The sequence below is a fragment of the Dermacentor silvarum genome, chromosome 5, assembly GCF_013339745.2.
Source record: "Dermacentor silvarum isolate Dsil-2018 chromosome 5, BIME_Dsil_1.4, whole genome shotgun sequence".
NCBI classification, from domain to species: domain Eukaryota; kingdom Metazoa; phylum Arthropoda; class Arachnida; order Ixodida; family Ixodidae; genus Dermacentor; species Dermacentor silvarum.
This window is the reverse complement of record NC_051158.1, coordinates 71,942,480-71,950,893: the sequence shown is the minus strand read 5'-3', so window position 1 is coordinate 71,950,893 and position 8,414 is coordinate 71,942,480.

Here is an 8,414-nt window from a genome sequence, read left to right as displayed (position 1 = left end):
ATTATTTTTAAGCTATATTTCTTAGCGCTATGGCTAACAGAAAAATAATCTTTTATTCTCTTTAGTAATATTCTACAGGACGTACTATTGGACAAAACACAATGTTACTGTAAATATTTTATTTTGTATTGTTGTGATAAGGTAAATAATTGAGGAGATGTGTATGCGTTTATAGCGGTGCGCACATTGGCATCGGTTGGAAGGCGATCAATACAAAAGGAGAGAGCAGCATTTTGGCGACCATCTTATTGATTTTAGCACTATCAAGCTCGCCGCAGACCATTTGAGAGGATAAGGGATTGATGGGCGAATCATCATCATGCTGAAATACTAGTGCTAAGCATCACGCCGGGAACAGAAATTGATTCATAGCCTCACTGCCTAAAGCTAGTGCGCCGCCTTCATCAATTACACTGCATTGTGGTTTCAGTATCGCTCTCTAGATGGCCTGCGGCAGGCGCCGATGAAAGCACGGAACGCAGCCGGAGACGTTTCTTGACTGTGGTCCCACACCCGTGTGCCTGAAGTAGGGTGTCCTGAAGGCACCTTGAGAACAAGCGATATTGTGATTGAAAGACATGCCCACTACAACAGTTTTCCCGTATATTCGTGCCACTTGACCACGGACCCGTGGTGCGAAATGCTAAGCGGCGAATAGCGTTGCTGCGTGAGCAATGTACTTGTCTTTTGAGTATGCTGTTTAAAGTGCAGCTTTGTTTCACTTTTCCTTCGTCCTTCCCGCTCCTGCTCACTTGCCGAATAGTTTATATACAGCACGGCGCTTCTCTACCTGTCATCATTCTTCGATTTGCAGGCCGCCGTGGTCTTTCTATCGTAGTCATTATGACGTAGCCATTGCGATGTCATTCCATTGCTGTCATGTCTTTGTCATGACGCCGCCGTGTTCATGCAATTATCGCATCATCGTCGCATCGTCGTCCACCTACTGTCATTGTCATTCATAGTCGTCATGCCGTCATCGTCAAGTCGTCTTTGTTATGCGCCCATCACTGCGTCGTCATATTATCGTCATCTCGCCGCCATTTTTGAGCCGTCGTTGTCATGCGTTATTGTATTTCTATCGTTGTAATGTCTTTGTTTTTATACAGTCGTCACCCGCCGTGGTTGCTTGGCGGCTATGGTGCTGGGCTGGTAAGCCAGAGGTCGCGAGATCAAATCCCGGCCACGGCGGCCGCATTTCGATGGGGGTGAAATGCGAAAGCAGTCGTGTACGTAGATTTAGGCACGCGTTAAAGAACCCCAGGTGGTCCAAATTATTCCGGAGTACCCCGCTACGGCGTTCCTCACAATCGCATCGTGCTTTTGGCAGGTAAAGCCCTATCATTTCGTTGTTACACAGCTGCCTTCATACCATTGGCGTCATTACATTGCCATTATTTTGTCGTAGCAATGCCACTGTGGTTATGCCATTGTCGTTATGCCTTGGTCATTACGCCGTCGTTCTGATCAGTAGTCGTCATTCTACGTTTGTCGACTTATTCTCGCGATACAACTTTTCCGTCATCTTATCGCCACGCTGTCATCAGCATGCCTTCATTATCGAATCGTCGTCGTCATTACGTCATTTTCATGCGATTGTAATCATTTCTTGGCAGTCATTTCTTGTAATGGTTGGTGTGTTAAGTTATGCAGCTGTCTTCATGTCGTTGAATTTCTTTAATCATAGTCATCCCTGTAGCGTCATGCAAGGCACGCGCATTATCGAGAACAAAAGTATATATGGAACACGGCATTTACCAGTGAAAATATACCTAACTGGTTAGTGTGGTCTTTACTAGGAAACGATCGCTAAACAGGAACAGCGTTCTTCACAAACAGCAAAGAAAGGTTCCCTTAAACCGACTCCCAGATGGAATGGGAGCCGCAGATGCTTTTATATCTCACGCTGCCCTAAAATATTTAATATTCCCAAGCATATCAGCAAATTTGCGGTAAACCAATGCTTTTGTACCGTTTACTAAAATGTTGTCACTTCATTTGTCCTACCTATCCACTTCTGCACCCACTCGACGCTCCCCGATAAATGCGTGCATGCAGTGGTGGTCTTCGTCTACATTTTTCCCCTTGCTCTTTCGCTTCTGTTGCTGACTTAACTTCTCTGTCGCACACTTCAATTTTGAGGCACTGACATAATTTCTTCTATCATCTCCTTCAAGTCTGGTAACATAGAAAGTTTGGCGAGTTGGTGAATAATCATACCGTATTGGTGAAGCAGCGCACTGAAAAGGACAAAGTGGAGAGACACAGGTCTATTTAAGAACCTGCCAAATCGCACACACCCATTCTTAGGTATTGACCAAGAATGCTAACATGCCCAGTGGGGTCCACCCTGTTGCACTTACCTACTAGCTCAAGTCGGCTATTCAGCAGATAGATACCAAACAGTACATACCCAATGCACCAAGCTGTTGTCTTTAAAGGTACATACTGAGCTGCACATATCGTGGGCGGAGCCACCGATTTGACCTGATGGAGCCTTCGGCTCCCCCGGGCCAAAGTTTCGCAACACCAAATAAAGTTCTCACCTTCATCCAGTGGCACATACCTAGCGGTCAATTTTGTATACTGGGCAAGGCAGCAGCCACCCCTCAACAGCCAGCAGGTCGCAGCCGTGAAGAGGAGGGGAGAGGTAGGCTAAGGAAGCTTGACCCCAATAAATTGATCAAACACGCACCGTATTGCTGAAAGTTTTGTTCTTTTAACTTTGATAAATGAATCGCCAGTTGGGCTATCCGCTTTACGGAGAACATATACTTTGAACATGATAAATGCTAGAACAAAATATAAAATAAATAAATACAGCAGTCATTTACCAGTATACGTCCAAGTCAGTGGCAATATAAATGAACTGACAGTATTCAAATTGAGACGCTGGTGTTCAAGCCACACCAAACGTTGCCTTTACCACAGCAGCAGTTACAGACGAATGTCAGCCATATTCACCAACATTTACCTCATCGTCGGGAAAAATGAGACATTTGTTTCATCCGACCTTTTACAAGCGCTACGCTGACTACAGTCATGTGGCTATTAGCAAATGACAAAGCAAACTTCCCTTCGAGTTATATGCACCCTCCGTACTTCTCGTATAAATCCTATCTCCACCAGATTTTATACACACAAAATGGCACCTGTTTGTGTTTCGGGAATGCTGAACAAGTGACGTTATTTTAAAGCATATAAAGCATTTGAACCTTCTCCTCCGCGCTGCCCCACCATGTTTAGCTCCGCTTTTTGGTCGTTTAGAACGGTTTACATTATTTGCATGATTGATGGTTGAGGGCACGAAGAGACGACGTATCAACATCATTCGTAACTACGAGCAACCTTCAGGAGATATGGGTGAATTCTAACTTTTCGGCGCACAATTTCTCCCAAACGACAACATTTCGCCGGAAAGATGCGCCCAAACCACGCCTGTTGCATCATCGTCCATCGCTCAGTCGAGTGAAATTGTAGCTTTAAAAACATATTTCTGTAACATCACAATGGTATTTCTTTCAGTGAAGATGAAGTGACAAGGAATCTAACAAGACAATTGTTCCTTTATTAAGGAACATGATTCACTTCCATCTGTGTTGGAAGAAGCTCATGCGTGAGGAGCTCAAAATGCCTTGCAACTTTCCAGCGTTTATCGTGTTTTTAGTACGTAAAACTTCATACCTTTAGTTTTTAGCCTGAAGAATAGGTATCGCTGTCAGACGAGTGAGTCGAAAGCAGACACTGTGTCAAATGCCTTACGGTCCCCCCAGTAATTTGAAAGACATAATGGGAAGCGACTGTTGCATCAGTTTTTTTGGAAAACTGTCAGCTCTTCCACTGGGGTGAAGATGGCAGCGAAGCTGTACTATGGTGGGAATTATGTATTTCCAATTATGACTATTAAGATGTGATGGTGTAATTGGTTATTTGAACTATTAAAGAATGAGAAATATATATGATCCGGTGGTTTTCATTTATTTAGTGACCACAGGAACCATGGCCGTATGGTCGCTACGGTACACCGCCATAGGGTGTACGGCCAAATGTTGGCACGTTCTTCATAAACACGTCACCACCTCCACGCGCGTTCGTTGGGAACGCGGGCAAAACGCCGCTGCCGTCGACAACAGTTGTGCGCGTTGTTTGTGTGACCGCACACAACCGCTGTCAAAACGCTGGCTACGTGACGGAACGGCTCACCGCCGTTGTCGACACTGTTAGGGGAGAGGCAGGCGAGAGCTCAGAGAGAGTCGGCGGCAGAGGCAGGTTGGCAGGGCTTCGCGCATGCGCCGCAGTGGAGGAGAGTCTCGGTGGCATCGCGCACGGGCACGCACAGCAAGTTTGGGTCACCGCATCGTCGGCACGAGGCACGCACACGCACAGTTTAGGGCGCCTTGATGCCCTCCTCGCCCACCGCTCCCCTTCCACTGGGAAGTCGCGTTTGCTCCCCGTGAAAGCGCACGTCCCTCGCCCTCGCACGCTCTCACTCGCACATACAGCATACGGCCAATGAGAGTTTTTTTTCTATTGTTTGGATGCGACCATCGAATAATGAGCCCTTAACAGCTTCCCCGTAAAAATAAAAATAAACATAGACACTTTATCAATAGACCTCACCCGTTGTGTACGCTAACACAGCGCACATGAAGCAACTAACCGAAGCCAACTGCAGGTCCATTTTTTGCGCAAGGCGGCGGTAATTTCCAACATGGCGCTCAAGCGTCCTGTGCAGCCAGCTGCATGGACGCCATGCGCAGCCATGGCAGGGCAAGGCGTGTGTGCGCGCACTCTCCTGCCCACCAATGCAACCCTCTTTCCCAAGCGCGCGCTCATTATTACGGCACGGCTGCTCACCTCCCCCCCACACCTCGCCCAGCGCGTCATGGATCACAGACGAGATTTCGACAGTGGGCGCTTGATAAGACGGCTCGCATTAAGTGACTACCATTCTCTCCTCAACCCTCTCACGCTTTCCCTCGCATCCTCAGAATACTCCACATGGGGCGTGGCAGGACTTAAAAATTAAAAACAATTAAAAAGGGAATTAAAAACAATTTCAGCACTTTCGCACACAGAACATCGGTGACAGCGCCAATTTTCCCAGAGTCTTCCTATAATTGCTTATGCAATAAAGTAGCAACATGCCCACAATAATTCGCTTCCAGCCAGCGACTATGTATCACAGTGATACGACCATTTATCTCTACTCCAGAACCACTACTCTAGAACCACTTTTATTTTCTCTTTCCCGTAGAATAAAAATTTCAAACACAAACAGCACAAATAATGCCTTTTTTAACACAGCATACTAGTAAATTAGACTAGTATATGCATCGATCTAAAAGGCAATAAAATCCGACTTCTATTATTGCCTGAATACACGAATGCGTACACTGCAGCAGTCAATGAAAATGTAGACCAATTCCACCTCTGAATTTTACCATGCCTAATACATATCCTGCTCCACCAGACGACATTAAAATAGGAGAGTATAAACATGTTTAATACATATTACAGAAATTTCTGAACTAAAGAAAACGAATCGCCTGCGGTATCATTCCATGTCTGCAGTTTTCTAGGCAGAATGCACTCAAAGAACAAAGGCGCTAGGTCAACGCTATGACCAAAGGAGACCCAACTAATTCATTATCAAATGAGCATGACTAGTTCGCTTTCGCCGTTATATATATATATATATATATATATATATATACAGGGTGTTTCATTTCAGCTGCACCAAATTTTAAAAATTGCCTGTGGCAGATAGCACAATTATAATCCTTGATCTAAACTACTCGATGAGGCGGCCATTACTTCCACAGAAATCAAACGCCTAATTGAGTAATTAGCATAATTACGCTAGTTAACTTTTTATTGAATGATTTTACGGCACATCTTTCAATGTACGAATTATAGCCGCTGAGTTCGCAAGGCGTATCCGCTTGGAACGAATTCTCAGGACTGAACCAGTTTCGAGATATTCATTTTAACGAGTCCGACGAAATGTATGGGCGTTCCAGTTAACTTTTTGAGGAAAACGCTGTTTTATGCATTGAGGCACAAAGTGGAACGCCCATGCATTTCGTTGCCTCAGGTTGCCTCTCTAGTGTCACTCTTGCTGCAGCCACCACAGCACCACAGTAGTCACCTGCAGTGCAAGGGTCCCTGAATCCTATCTCTGCGCCACCACCATCTTTTCACACTTACAACGCATGGAGCCAACCTAGACGTGTTTGCTACTATTGCGGCATCCGTGGCCACATTTCAAAGTTTTGCCGACGCCGTCTGCAAGATCAAAGACATGGCTATGACGGTTTTGAAACGGATGAGTTTTCTTGCCCTGTACCAAAACGTCGGCGTTCGTACTACAATTTTTATCCACGACGTTCCCCATCTCCGTTGGAATTCAACGCTGCCGGTTCATTGCGCTTTCCGTGTCGTCACTCTCCATCACCGATGCGGCACTCCTCTTCCCCTCTTCGACCAGCTGCTTCGTCCTTCGATCACACCCCAGAAAACTAATAAGTGCAGCTTCAGGAGGGAAAGCTGCGTTCGTTGGACAACTTGAAATTCCTCCGTAACGCCCGTCAAATGCACTTTTGGTGTGTCTTGAAGGTTTGCGTACTGAAGCCTTGGTTGACACGGGTGCATCGCTTTCCGCTCTTAGTACTGACTTGTGCTCTCGCTTGCGAAAAGTGAAGACTCCATATTGTTACGCGAAGGACGAGTCAGTAAGACTACCAACTATTTACAGGTTGTATTTACAACAGTGGTTGCAGCGCTGACTGGTTAGATTCACAGCGCGAGCCAGCTCCTTTCTTCCTCTTCTTTCTCGATTGATGGCGCCCGCGCGCCTCGTTCAAACAACCAAATGCCACACGCGTGTAGCATAATCCCCCGGCGGCAGAAGCGACGTCCCGGAGCGTCTAAATGTCATCACTGGGAGGGTGATACTGCTTCAGTCGTGTAACGTGCACGATGTAACTAGACTGGGAAGCAGATGGGGCGTCAGGGGCGATCTCGTAGGGGACGGAGTCACGGCAACGAAAACTCGGTAGGGCCTGTGTAACGAGACAGCAGTTTTTCTGACAGGCCGACCTGACGCGACGGAGACCATAGAAGCACCAAAGAACCAGGCGGAAAGTGCACGTCGCGGTGTCGCTGGTCGTACAAACGCCTTTGACTCTCTTGGGAGTGCTGAAGGCGGTCACAGGCAATTTCCCTTGCGTGGGCAGCGCGGGCGACGGCATCAAGTGCATATTCACTGGTGGGTGCTTCGTGAACAGGGAGGGTTGTGTCGAGGGGCAGTGCTGGTTCTCGGCCGAACAGAAGGAACAGAAGGAGCTCCGTGGCGAGGACGAGGAACTTTCCACCTCCACCAGAATGTTACGCGAAGGACGAGTCAGTAAGACTACCAAATATTTACAGGTTGTATTTACAACAGTGGTTGCAGCGCTGACCGGTTAGATTCACAGCGCGAGCCCAGCACCTTCTTCCTCTTCTTTTCTCGATTGATGGCGCCCGCGCGCCTCGTTCAAACAACCAAATACCACACGCGTCTACCAATATAATGGCCCTCCCCTACATTGTGCTAATGCAGTTCTTATTTAGCCCTCTGGTGGTTGCACTGCACGTGTTCTCAGTGATGGCATCCTTCACCACATTGATTTTGTCGTGCTATCTTCGTGTACCTACGCAATCATTTTGGGATGGGACTTCCTGTCCTCAGCATCAGATTTAATATCTTGCTGTCAGCGAACTATTCAATAGACGGACAGGGAATAGACGGACGCTGTCGATGTTCTCAGCCTGCACTTCGACGTGTGTACCGACTGTTTCATTCCTCGGACAGTGAGCATATTCTAACACTGACTTCCGACACGATTGTAAATGGTGATGTGTTCCTTGCACCAAGCGGTCACTGCAAATCTGGTGGGCTTAGCATTGCTCCTAGCCTGGTGCGTTTTGAGGACGGTAGAGCGTTGATCGCTGTTTGTATTCCTACATCTTCGCCAGTTGTTGTCTCCCAGGGCAACGCTGTGACTTGCTTTACTGACACCGAACCTCTTTTCGCTAGTACCCCCTCACGCCAAATCATCACCTTTGTCTACCACAACTGACGATCATGCTGCGACCGCTGCTTTAACGGGCGCGATAAATCCTGATGGTACTGCTGCGCAGAAAGAAGACCTTATGGCCATACTGCAAAAACAGAGTGCTTTATTTGACATTTACTCGAAGCGTCTAGTGTCAGCGGTGGAAACGACCGACGTCGCCCCTTGCTGGCCTTTTACAGCCTATTTCCATGTCCCGAGACACATTTTGCCATCGTTTTGCATAGACCTAGTCGGGCCTTCTGACCATAACACTATCAGGTTATCGATGGATCGTAAAGCTGTGGACCACCGCAC